Below are 12565 nucleotides of genomic sequence, written 5' to 3'. Positions count from 1 at the left end.
GCGATGGTCTTAGTACAAGAAGTCGATGGAGTTGAACATCCTGTATATTATTTAAGTAAAAACTTAAATGATACAGAAAGTAAATATTCTTACGTTGAAAAGCTAGCGCTCGCTGCTGTTCAAGCGGTACAGAGATTTCGGCATTATATCCTCTTTAGGAAAACTACCATTCTGTCAGATTGCAACCCCATGACTTATATACTGTCGCGACAGTTGCTGGGGGGCAAATATTCCAAATGGATAGCGATCCTTCAAGAGTTTGATCTGGAATTTGTGAAATCCAAATCAAAGAAAGCTCTAGTATTCGCAGAGTTATTATGCGATCTCCCATCATCGTCCAACGACGAAACTTCCAAAGAGTCAATAGTGGACGAGACTTTATTTCTGATATCTGCAAGCGATGAATGGTATGGAGATATAATTATTTATCTCCAAACCCAAAAGTTTCGGCCTGACACCTCTCACTCCGAACAGAAACGTATACGATACCAAGCAAAAGACTACATGATCGTCGGTGATACTCTTTACCGTCGGGGTATCGATACCGTTCTGAGGAGGTGTCTCACCCATGAAGAAGCCGAAAAAGCCCTGAATGAGTGTCATTCAGGCGCGTGTGGGGGGCATAAATCAGGTTTCGCTACAGCCCAAAAGATATTAAGAGCAGGATATTTTTGGCCAACAATGTTCAAAGATTGCATAATCGCAGTCCGAAGTTGTCATTCCTGCCAAATATTTGATAGCAAAACTAGAAGACCACCCGCACCGCTGCAACCAATAGTTGCGGTTGGGCCTTTCGCCAAATGGGGCATCGATTTCATGCAATGTAACCCCACCTCGACCGGGGGGCATGGGTATATTATAGTCGCAGTTGACTATTTTACCAAATGGGCCGAGGCGATGCCTACATTGGACAATACTGGTGAAACAGCTGCCCTTTTCTTTTTCAATCATGTAGTCGCCAGGTTCGGTGTACCCCAGGCTATAGTTACAGATCATGGATCGCACTTCCGCAATCACATGATGGTCGAATTAGCTGCCAAACTAGGGCTATCGCACGACAGCTCTACTCCGTATTATCCACAAGCCAACGGACAAGTTGAAGCAATCAACAAGGTCCTGAAGCGTATGTTGCAGAGGATGATCGGAGTTCATAAAAGAAGATGGCACCTAATCCTGTATGCAGCCTTGTGGGCCTACCGAACCTCGGTAAGAAACGCGACCGGTTTCACACCTTTTCAATTGGTGTACGGTCTAGAAGCAGTCTTACCGATCCAGTGTGAAATTTCGTCGCTTAAACTCGCAATTGATCTCCTCCCCGGAACTTCGGAAGAAGAGGCTCGTTTCATGGAATTAATCCAATTGGATGAAACCCGTCGTGATGCCGCTTTGGCTAACGAAGCCCATAAGAAACGAGTCAAGGCTCAGTTCGACAAAAATGTCAAACCCCGTGTCTTCTCAGAAGGTGATTTGGTCTTGCTTTATGACCAAGAATCCGATAAATTAGGAGCAGGTAAATTCAATTCCTTATGGATGGGCCCCTATATTGTTAAAAGAGTATTAGCAAAAGGAGCCTACGAGTTAATAGATTACGATGGAATTCCACTGGCACAGCCCCGGAACGGGCTGTACCTCAAGCGTTACTATGCTTAAATAGTAACCTGCGTGCTTTTGTTATATTTTGTTTTTGCCAAAGTTCTTACTCTGGTTGAGTGATTCCCTTTTTGCATTCGTTGCAGATGTCAAACCTCATGGAGACATGTGTTGGATATGCCGACGGAGCAAGTCGTAGTTCGCAGAACCTATCCTCTGCAGCGTGGGCCATTTTTAATCCAAATGGCGAGTTAGTAAGTTTCAGAGGTGTATGTATTGGGCAATCAACGAATAACATCGCTGAATATAGCGCGTTGATAGAACTACTCTCTGATGCCATCGCACGAGGCATACGCCGACTAATTGTCAGGCTAGACTCACAGCTCGTAGTACTACAACTCAATGGTACATATTCTGTTCATAATCCAGCTATTTATCGCATGTTCCTAAGAGTAAAGATCTTGGAAAGACGATTTGATTCAATTCAATATCAACATATTTCAAGAAATCTAAACACATTAACTGACTCATTGGCAAACTATGTGTTAGACAGACATTTGCAACATTTATAAAGGACACATCATAAAAAGTGTACATATGAATCGTCCAAAGCAACTAGAATAAGACTCGAAAATCAAAATATATATATAAGCTGTTCATAAAATTCATACATGATGTTCTGTAATCAAGACAAAATTGGTCATATGACCTAAAAACTCAAAATGCTAGGGGGCAACCTAGCCTAGTGATGCTCCTGATAGTAAGCCACAGTATGTGCGATCATGCGCAGAAGACGGGTCCATCGTCTAGGTACACCGATAGTATGCTGCTGCATCGGTAAAGGTAACTCGTCAATCTGTACATCCGGAAGACCACGGGTAAGGTTCTCGACCTGCCCCTGCACAGCTGTAAGGGTCTCCGTGTCGCTAAGATCACGGATAATAACTCTCCGAGCAGGTTCCTCTGCCGGAACAGTAACAGGTGGCCTCGGACGAACTGCCGGACGAACAGGGCCGACATCTGCAAGCGCACATGAGTTCAATTAAAGTCTTGAAAGAATGAAGCACAAGAACATTATGAATGAAAACAATGAACGGTAATATGGTTGAAGTTCTTACCAGTAGCATCCCACTGAGCACCGTCTGGCAGTACCATATCCGGATCACCCCGGAAATCCATACCAACATATGGGTACTCGGAAAAAGCCATCTCCTGGCGATCGAACCACCTGAAGAAAGCAGCATTGAAAGAAATCTGGGATTGACCGGCATGCCTGGACATGTGATCAACCCATCGTTGCATACGTGTCTCGATAGGAGAAGGCACTCCGAGATCAATGTACTGAGGTTGCATCAGAGGGATCTTCTCCAAGGCGAAGGCAGTCAGAATTGAACCAAAACCAAAGTTATTCAGCTTCCCGTCCTTCACCTTGTTCAATTGATTTTTCATCTGACTAAGCACTGCATCACTCCAGTTGAAGATTTTCGGTTGGAGACATTCCAAGGCGTGCTGCATGTGAGACCTGTTGGCAACATGTAAAGATGCGCTACCGGCCATCCTACCAAGAGTATACAGAATGGACTTGAGAGGCCTGCTAGTAACATCACTGATAACCACCTTGCCGTCTCTGCTCGGCTGGGACCCCTCCCTGCAATACTGGCGAACATAATCTCTCACGGAATCATTCCCCCGAACTGTACCTGATAAAGAAATGGGGGCACCCCGCCTTGACAGGCCAGTCAAGAAGTAAATATCTGTCACAGTCAATGGAATAGGTTTGTTCCTGATCTGGAATACTTGGTTAACAGGATCCCAAGCATCAAGCAAATACTGCAGTAGTGAAATCTGTGCTCTCATGCTAGAGATACGGAAAAACTTCAGTAAACCATAGTCTCGCAATGCGCCCACCGTAACAGGATCATGAAGGGCAATCATATCTTCTTCTTCGTGTTCTCGTTCTCACCATGTTAGGGCCATCTTGTTCAAGAATCCCTGCAAAACAAACAAGAGGATGAGTCAGCTCCTGAAATTGATGAAAAACTGGCGAAAATTTCATCAAAATCTGTGAAAAATTGTTGCTTTTATGCCCCAAAGCAGGTGCCCAGTGTACTACCTGCGTTGGGGGACAAGCTGCCTTCAAGCAGCTTGGATCCCAACGCAGGTTTCGAATGGGGTACCTGCGTTGATCAGAGGGCGCCCTGGCAAAACCCCAGAGGCCCAATAGAGCAGCAAAACAGGCATAAAACAGGAAAATGAAACCATGAAAATGAAGAGCTAAGGTTTAGCTCCTACCTGGTCCAAACGGCGCCGAAAATCGTCCGCAGAATCCTCCGGAATCAGCTGGTGAAAATCGAGGGGAAAGAGGCTCCTCCAAAGCTCCAACAAGCAAAATGCAAATGAAATGGTAAAATGAGAGGTAAAACCCTTTTTATTTGCTTTCTTACGTAATTCAAGGTAAATGTTGTAAGTTAATCTCATTTTCAAGTAAATATTACCCATTTCTAACTAGTTTGTTGCAGCGAATTGAAAATGCAGTGCTATCAATGAAAAAGAGAAGCTAATTATGGTAAAAATCAAAAGTAAACCATATATTTGAGCAGTTTTAGCAATGTTCATGCTCGTTAAAAAATAAACGCAAGAATCGAGCAGTTTTTGTGCAAAGTTCATGCTCGTTAAAAAATAAACATAAATTCTGAGCAATCTTTCCCTAGCAGTTCAAGCTCATCCAGAAAAAATGAACCGGTAAACAACTTCGAGAAATGTAACCTTTGAAAGCCATATTAAAAGCCCTTGGTCGTGTTTATATGCCATCACCTCCATCCGTTCATTTGGCCAATCGTTCACCTCCATATGTTTGTTTACCCATTTTGAGGAACAGCCGCGAAGAGTGATTTCACTTAGCCATCCTTGTGACACTGCCGTGATTGGAGAATTCCAACCTGTACCTGGAATCTGCTGCTATCCCTGTTCATCACTCGTTCCTCAAAAGACGAGTCTTCTTTGAGCTCTTTTCACTGACTCGTAAAATATGAAAAGTTTGCCGAGTTTTGGCCTTCCAGCTTGTTAAAGCGACCGGAAAGCTATCCCTCCTCTAGATTTTAATCTTTTTGGACCTGAGGGATTATTGCACAAAAAGATCGAGCGCTTGTTTTGTTCGGCTCGTTAAAGCAACCAAAAATTCATCCCTTCTGTATTGTTTTAAACTTTTTCGGACTTAAGGGATTAGATGACGAAAAAGGAATTTTGGAGTTAACTTTTCGTACCTCTTCAGACTCTCTAAAAATGAAAAGAACCGAGTTTTCCTTGTCGTTAGACTCGTTAAAATGATTAAATAGCGACAAACTTGTCTTTAGACGAGAACGAGTTTCCCTATCGCTAGGCTCGTTAAAACATAGCGATGGGCTTGCCCGAAGGGCAGGTTATAGAACAAGCATATGTTATCCTCCTCAAGCTTGACAAAAATAAAGAGGTACTGGTCAGCAATGACTGGGGAAAAATTGGGAGAACCTCACAGCATTAATGGTAGCAAGTCGCTCTTGAACATGACACTTTGTCCTCCGTACCGCTTCGGGTTGGGTTGTTTCATTCACCGGTCACAGAATCATGGTCCTCGCCACACCATCCACAATTGGGGTAATGCTACCAATCCATCACATCAGTGTCGTTATATGTTCAAGAGATGTGGTTCTGTAAAGAGTCAACCGTGTTCCACCCACTGCCATACATTATCCTTCATCCACTTCATGACCGCCACCCTGAATCATACATCACAGTTTGTTTTCACCTCATCATAATCACTAGCTCCGTTCCGTGTCACTGATGTTGGATTCATTAAGGCCCTCCTTTGACGGATCGCTCCTTGTAGACATCAGCTCATTATCCAAGGAGTTGATCTAGGAACACCCCCTTCAGTACTTTGGAGCTTGCATGCCTCAATGGCAAGTTTCTCACTTCCGGCGACAGGTATACATCAATGACCTTCGACCAGAAGATTTTGCATGGTGGTCGACGCCAAGTCCTTTATTCCCACCATGCAGATTGTACTGCCGTACCTTGAGGGTCATCATCCTTATCGGTGATTCCTCTCGCGCCTGTTAACGGTTTACATCATTGACCGGTAATCAAGCGATGTCTTCCCATGTTCGACTTCAAGAAATTCTCACATGGATCGACTTGTACATCGAGTGAAGATCGGAAGAGATTGAAGACCCCGGATCTAGTTTCATCCATCCGGGCTGCGATATATATTCAGGACATAAAGACATTTGATATGTACATCATTACAGCAGATGATCATCCTTTTCAAAGGATGATAAATTCGGCAGAGAATTATCAGTCTACAATCAGACGATCGTCTGTTCTATGTACCAAAATGTATTTATAAAGCTGAGCATGGGAATGCCCGCCTCAGCTAGATCATGAAAAATGTATGAAAAATAATGTATTGTATTGTATCTTATTACATAACACTTCTCAGCAGATTGAACGAACTTCGAATCCTCTCAATAAAGCATTTCACCCGATAAACGACCTCATACTTTAGGGGGCATCTGTTATAGACAATTTTGTGCCTTACAGCAACAAACATGAATTGTCAAGGGATCCAAAGTTCCCTAAACATGATGTTCCTACCCCTAGAGGAACAAGGTCAGCAAACCAACAGCTCTCAGATCAGTTCTCCACCTGAAAACACTCAAAAACAAGCAATCCTGAAATCAAAGCAGGTGCTCCACTAGGCTTCTGCGCTGAAACACAACTGCTCCATGGTGTACCTGCGTTGCAAAGCAGGTAGAACAAAGCCCACCTGCGTTGGGCGAGTTTGGACATGTGGCACAGTGAGTCATTGCTTTGGAATCTTCCAAAAATGACACTTGGGTCAGGTATTTCGCCTTGTGATGAGTCAGAGACTTTGTTTCTCCGAGTAGAAGCAAGGTTCACCAAGTGGACTCAAGAACTGAAGATCAACTGAAGATTAACTGAAGAGAGAGAGGACACAAGGCAGCTACACATCAGTTGCAAGCTGACTCATCCTTTCTCAATTCATCTATATATTGAGCTCTCTCCTATGAGCTCAGGAGGCTGGAATTTTGTGCAAAGTAATTATATGCTGTTGGTTTCATTATTGAGTTATTGGGTGATTGTTTGAGAGAGGTGAAGAAGAGCAATTCTTTCTGCTGGGAGGTGTTGCTGGGTTGGAGCCTGCAATGGTTGTAATACTCTCAGAACCTTTATTTCTTCATTAATAAAAGCTATTGAGGTTCTTCTATGTGCTCTTGTTTCAATTATATATTGTGATGATTGCATGTTTGGTTTACACTAATCCATGAACCAGTTATGATTGCATGCCTCTTGTAGTCTCCTTCTTTGTTATTGTGCAGGATCTCATTGTAGCTGGGCGAGCAGAAGAACAAAGAGCTAGGAGCAAGCGGCCAAAGAGAAGAGTTTGGATTCGACATTAAGCGCAAGGCAACGGTTAGTGCTTTCTCCATTCTCTTTTGCTTTCATAAAGAAGTAAACCTTCAGTAGTTTGTTTTACAGTTGTTGCTAAGGAACTGTCACCCTTAGAGTGGGTTAGGGTCATCCGAGTCGGATACTTTTCCCTACAACACCATGTCGTCTTGGATGTAGATGATAGGAGGTATTACTAGGGTCTATAATGCGCCTTACAATGGTTCTCTGTTTCCAAAAAATCTCCTGGGATACCACTAGAGATGTATCCTTCAAAATTTAGCAAATGGAGATGGTATTTCTTATGGGTCAGGGTTGAAGCCTCTTATTGCCTGTCATTTGGTGTCTTCTCTAAAGGGGTCCTCCTGAGAGGTTTTTGACTTTTGTGTGTTACTGAGGGGGTGCGGTAAAGTGGTGTTGGTTGTAGAGATTGGTATAGTGTCATTTAAGATACGCTAGTTCCGGGGTGTTGTAGCCATTGTGAGGAGTATTTCTTGGTGGACGGCGTTCTAGTTAGGTGTGGACCTGCCTGGTCATAAATGGAACTATTTTGACAAGTAGCTCTACATGGGACTTTGGGTTGGGAGATATAATTTGGTATTGTTACATGTCCATTCAGTTTCACTTGAGTTAAGGAGGAGTTTTGGGGGGGACCAAATTTTCAAAGTATGCACTGTCAACATGGCAAGGCCTGAAGGGGCATAGGTTTAAGAGGATAGAGAGAAGATCATTAGAGGGATGATGTGGAATTTTGGGAGGAGCTAGAACAAAAATCAATGCTCTCTCCTAATAGGGCACATCTTCCACAACCCTTCAATTCTCTTAAGAATTAGTTGTGACATGTCACTCTTCTTCTTGAACATCTAGGCCCAGTCCTCCATGATGATCGAAACGCGGTGATCGACTTCATGAATGATTGGTAGTGCAACCAATGGTACATGCAAGATTGGTTGGAAACATTATAGGGAGGTTGTAGGAGGATCTATGAGAAAATTGATTACTTGGAAGGGAGGCTAGATCACATGAAAACTCATGTCCATTATGGATTTAAACCCCCAGGCCCGAACATCTCCTAGCAATGGACCAGACAATCCTACTTTGGTTAATTCCTCAAACTCTTAATGGTTGTAGGTTGTATTCTTATCCTAGATGTATTTCGGTTTCCTAGTCCTTCTGAATTTGGGTTATGGGTTGTTACTAACATTTTTTTATCAATTTTTGTGTCGCCCTTCTAACCAACAAATCTGGTAGGAGTGAGGTTGAAAGACTTTTGAAAATTAAGTAAATCTATTGTAATGTTTTTTCAGATATAATCATTTTAATCGACAAAAAAAAATAATATTATGAATAATTTCAATTTCTTATCTATTTAATTGATTTTGTTTGTTTACATTTTTAATATAATATTTTATTACATTAATATAATTTTAATAATGTAATAATTTTTTATTTTATTTTTTCTTAATGTTTTAAAATTATGTCTACTTATATTTTTATTTTCTCATCACATTTTAATTTAACTATTTCATCTTTCTGGTCATCTCATTATTATTTTTATTTTATAACTTTATTTCTTTTCTATGTGTTATTAATTTCATATCTTATTTTACTCATTTTCTTTGTAAATTTTTTTTTGTTCTTCACATTAAGCTATACGTGTGATCTATATTGGAATTAGATTTAAGGAGTTTTTATTTTTAAATAAATGAATAAACAATATTTGATTTGAAGAGAATATTTTTCATCTAATACATCAACAGATGATATAAAAAATATTTGAAGGGTTTTCAGTTTCAAATGAAAAAATAGCATATTTAATTTAGAAATCATTTATTTCACCACATTTTAAGCACATTGGATGATTCAAGGACTTTTTGAATTTTGAATATTAAACAACTTTACAACTTATGGGGAATTAAAGAATTCAGCATAGTTCATCCGCATTTACTGCAAATCTATCAATATCAATCATATATTTGAACAACTTTAACGCAAATTGAATTTAAACTATCCTTGGCTGCAAAGATTTAGTTCGTCTAGATGCGATTTGAAACTACAATTCGAGACCTGTTGTTAAAAATCTTCTCAACTTATGATATGAAATTGATAATGGTCAAATTTCTGTGCAATTTTGTCACATACCCCGGTAACCTCGCATGTAGGGAGTTAGAATATTTTTATACAAATTACCCACAAGTAATTATCCAATTCACAACTCCAAAATTCATCATTAACCATTAGATATAATGTACATTAGCACATCAAGTAAATTGCAGTAAAAGACAGTAAGTTGCTTAACCGTTAACCACCACTGTGGTAGTGTAATAACATAAACTGTCTCACGAATCCTTGCATCCATTTCATGATTTCCTTAACCATATTAGTTAATCACATACTTGGAAATTAATATTATGCCATCAAATAAAGAACCATCTACATCAAGGATTCATCATCATCAAACTGACGCAAAAGGCAATCACACCATTGAATACCAGTATACCTTGGAAACCTCGTAGGGTGAAAACCAACAAACGTTCAATCTTATTTTGGGATTCAAATGCATTAAGTAAACCCCCATACTTAAGTTCAATCTTATTATTAAACACTCATGAGGGTTTTCACCCCTCACTCAATGGCTTATAAGAGATTCCATCCCTTAACCATTGTCATAAAATCATTGCAATGAATTATCATTAAGTTGTCACATAACTAGCTAAAAACTAATATAGTTTCCATGTAATCTTTTACTTACATACCACCACATACAACATTCCTTGTGGCATGATTGTTCTAGCAATGTACGATCCTGCTATGCAAACTCATCTGCATGGTCCATTAATCCTTTTCCTGCCACAAGGTTAAACATCAATTTCCTTTGGCACCATCCACCATCATTTCTTGTCAATGTAGTTGTCAACAAGCTTGGAAACAAGATTAGATATCATATTAATCAATCAATAAGCAACCTCTAAAAGAGATCTTTTAACCTCTACTCATATGCATGAGCAAGCATGACATACTATATAGCTAGTATATATACTCAAGTAAATATTGTTTGACCTCCATAATGTTTATTTACATTAATGCATAATTCTCTTTAAGAGATCTAACTTTTTAGTTCTACTAACATGTATAACATAATTGTTACATCTTCATACATGTAATAAACTATTATTTCTATGCTTAAGCACACATGTTCTTTTCACATAGTTATTTTTCGAGAACTCAACATAGTCTCTCTAACATACAAAGAACATAACTCCATATCACAATGACTATTCTTTGTGCATACCATAGCTTATCATATTAGCCATTCTTTAATGTATGCAATACATATTCCCTTCACTAGAATACTACCATCATTTCATACAACAACCACATACTTCTTTCTTAAAGGAAGTCAATATAACCTCATTTCCATATCTTCCTATATGAGGGTCTCTCAAGCTTCCCTTTCAAGAAATTATTAAAGATATCCATCTTTATACATAAAAATCAAGACACAAAAACAGGGTTAACTTACCCTTTATGCATCAAAATCAAGAAGTCAACACAACTCATCTAACAAGACAAACTTTTCAAGAGATTATTATTTTCAAGAAAATTAACATAATCACTTTCTCTACGTACACACAAAATCATACAAAATCATACTCCCACAATCACAATAACTACCCTTATGTGAATGCAACATGTGTTTTTCCTTTGAACACAATTACTTTTACTTCAATGCACATAATCTTTCCATGGAACAAGTATGGATTCTTGGTATGATATGAACACTATTCATATGTCTTTCAAAAATAGGAAACTCTATTTTTGTTTCAAGAGATCTTCTCATAAAAGCCATCATCTTCATACATGAAGTATGCACACTTTCCTAAAAAGAAAACTATAGAAATAAATATCTATGAGCCTAGAAGCACTTCACTAGCTAATTCGATCATGAATGTAATGCATAATTATTTCACATGAACTTAGAAATTAGCTCGTATCACAATTCCATTAGCATATATCCTTTTTCAAGAAACTTTTATAAAAATACTTATTTTAATTCAAGAGAACTTGGCCACTTTTCACGCTATGTCCTCAGGATGTTTATATGCTTCCTCTTCTTTTCTCAAGAAGATATTTTGGATATATTTAGCAAGGATTTTATTCCAATAAAATGACGAGAGACAAATATTTTACACACAAGACTCACATGTAGTCTTTCTAAGAGAAAATACTTATTTTCTTTACCAAGAAAACATACAAAATAATCAATGTTTAACATATTTTATTTACCAAGAAAACATATCAAATATTCAATCTTTTACTGCATGCACTAACATATAAAATAATCATTCTTTTACCACATGCATTAACATATTTTCCTACCAAGAAAACATATAATCTAATCATTCTTTTACTGCATGCATCAACATATTTTCCTACCAAGAAAACATATAATTCAATCATTCTTTTACTGCATGCATCAACATATTTTCCTACCAAGAAAACATATAATTTAATCTTCTTTTACTACACATAAACAAAGAATATTTCAAGAGATCAACTTATCTCTTTCCTTCGACAACTCTGTTGTAGTCTCCCATTGGAAAACCTTCTGGTAGGTTGGTGATCGATGAAATCTCTGCCGTAGGGAGCATAGTTGCCCCTGAATACAGTTGCAATATAGTTGTTGTTGCCTGGATCAATGGTCGATTCACCAAACCCAAAGAGAGCCGGAACCTTTGGCGAGCTTGTAATTTTCATATGATTCGACTGAAAATGGTCAAGGGCACGAATTCCTATCCATCACATGGCAATGACAGTATTTGCAGTCTTTGTAATCTGCGCTCGCTTCCCAGGTTTAACATTCCAGTTTTCCCAACGAATGTCAAGAAAATCATAAACCTTTTCACCGTAATTTCCTTCTTGATTTTATCTAAGACCTCCAACCGTTGCATGCATCGCTTTCCTTCCAAAGGATCAGTTTCTACATGAAGCACTATTACCATTACCCGCAAAAAGGAATGTTGCCCCCTCATTCAGTGCTCAACTACCAAGAATCAGTTAATAACTGATTTGTAAGTTGAAATTAATTTTAACCAGGGGGTAATTATAATAGGGATATTACAAATTTCTTCAACTGAATTGCTTTCTTCAATATTCTAAGATGTTGTAAATGACGTATCAACCTTTAATTGAACTTACAGGAACGTAAATGTTGTGCTGGTTTCATGTTGAGAATGAATTTTCTCTTATGTTACTAATCCATCCTCCTAGGTAGAATGCGATTACAACCACCTAGGTTTGTAAATAGACACAAAAGGAAAATTAAGGTTAAGAGACCAAGAAACATAAACAAATGTGGCAAACCTCGACTTCTATATAGACTCCATAAAATATTAGGGTTAAGAAACAAAGAAAAATGAAGGAGTATGGAAAAACCTGCAGAGATCATGACAATGGAGGATACCTCCAAAATTATTCAACCTCCATATTACAAAAGGGTTGATTTCCCTAGATATCTCTAAGAGAT

General features: G+C 38.9%; 1 pseudogene; it reads right to left on the bottom strand.

Annotated features, from left to right (window-relative positions):
• Positions 1-11796, bottom strand: part of LOC149203533 (transcription termination factor MTERF4, chloroplastic-like) — a 38868-nt pseudogene extending 27072 nt beyond the window's left edge.
• Positions 11797-12565: the final 769 nt, after the last annotated feature.

Source organism: Pinus tabuliformis, chromosome 2_1 (assembly GCF_031772625.1).
Source record: "Pinus tabuliformis cultivar Carrire ecotype Pingquan chromosome 2_1, CPIR1, whole genome shotgun sequence".
NCBI classification, from domain to species: Eukaryota; Viridiplantae; Streptophyta; class Pinopsida; order Pinales; family Pinaceae; genus Pinus; species Pinus tabuliformis.
The sequence above is the reverse complement of the archived record's forward strand: the minus strand, read 5'-3'. Positions and strand labels throughout refer to the sequence as shown.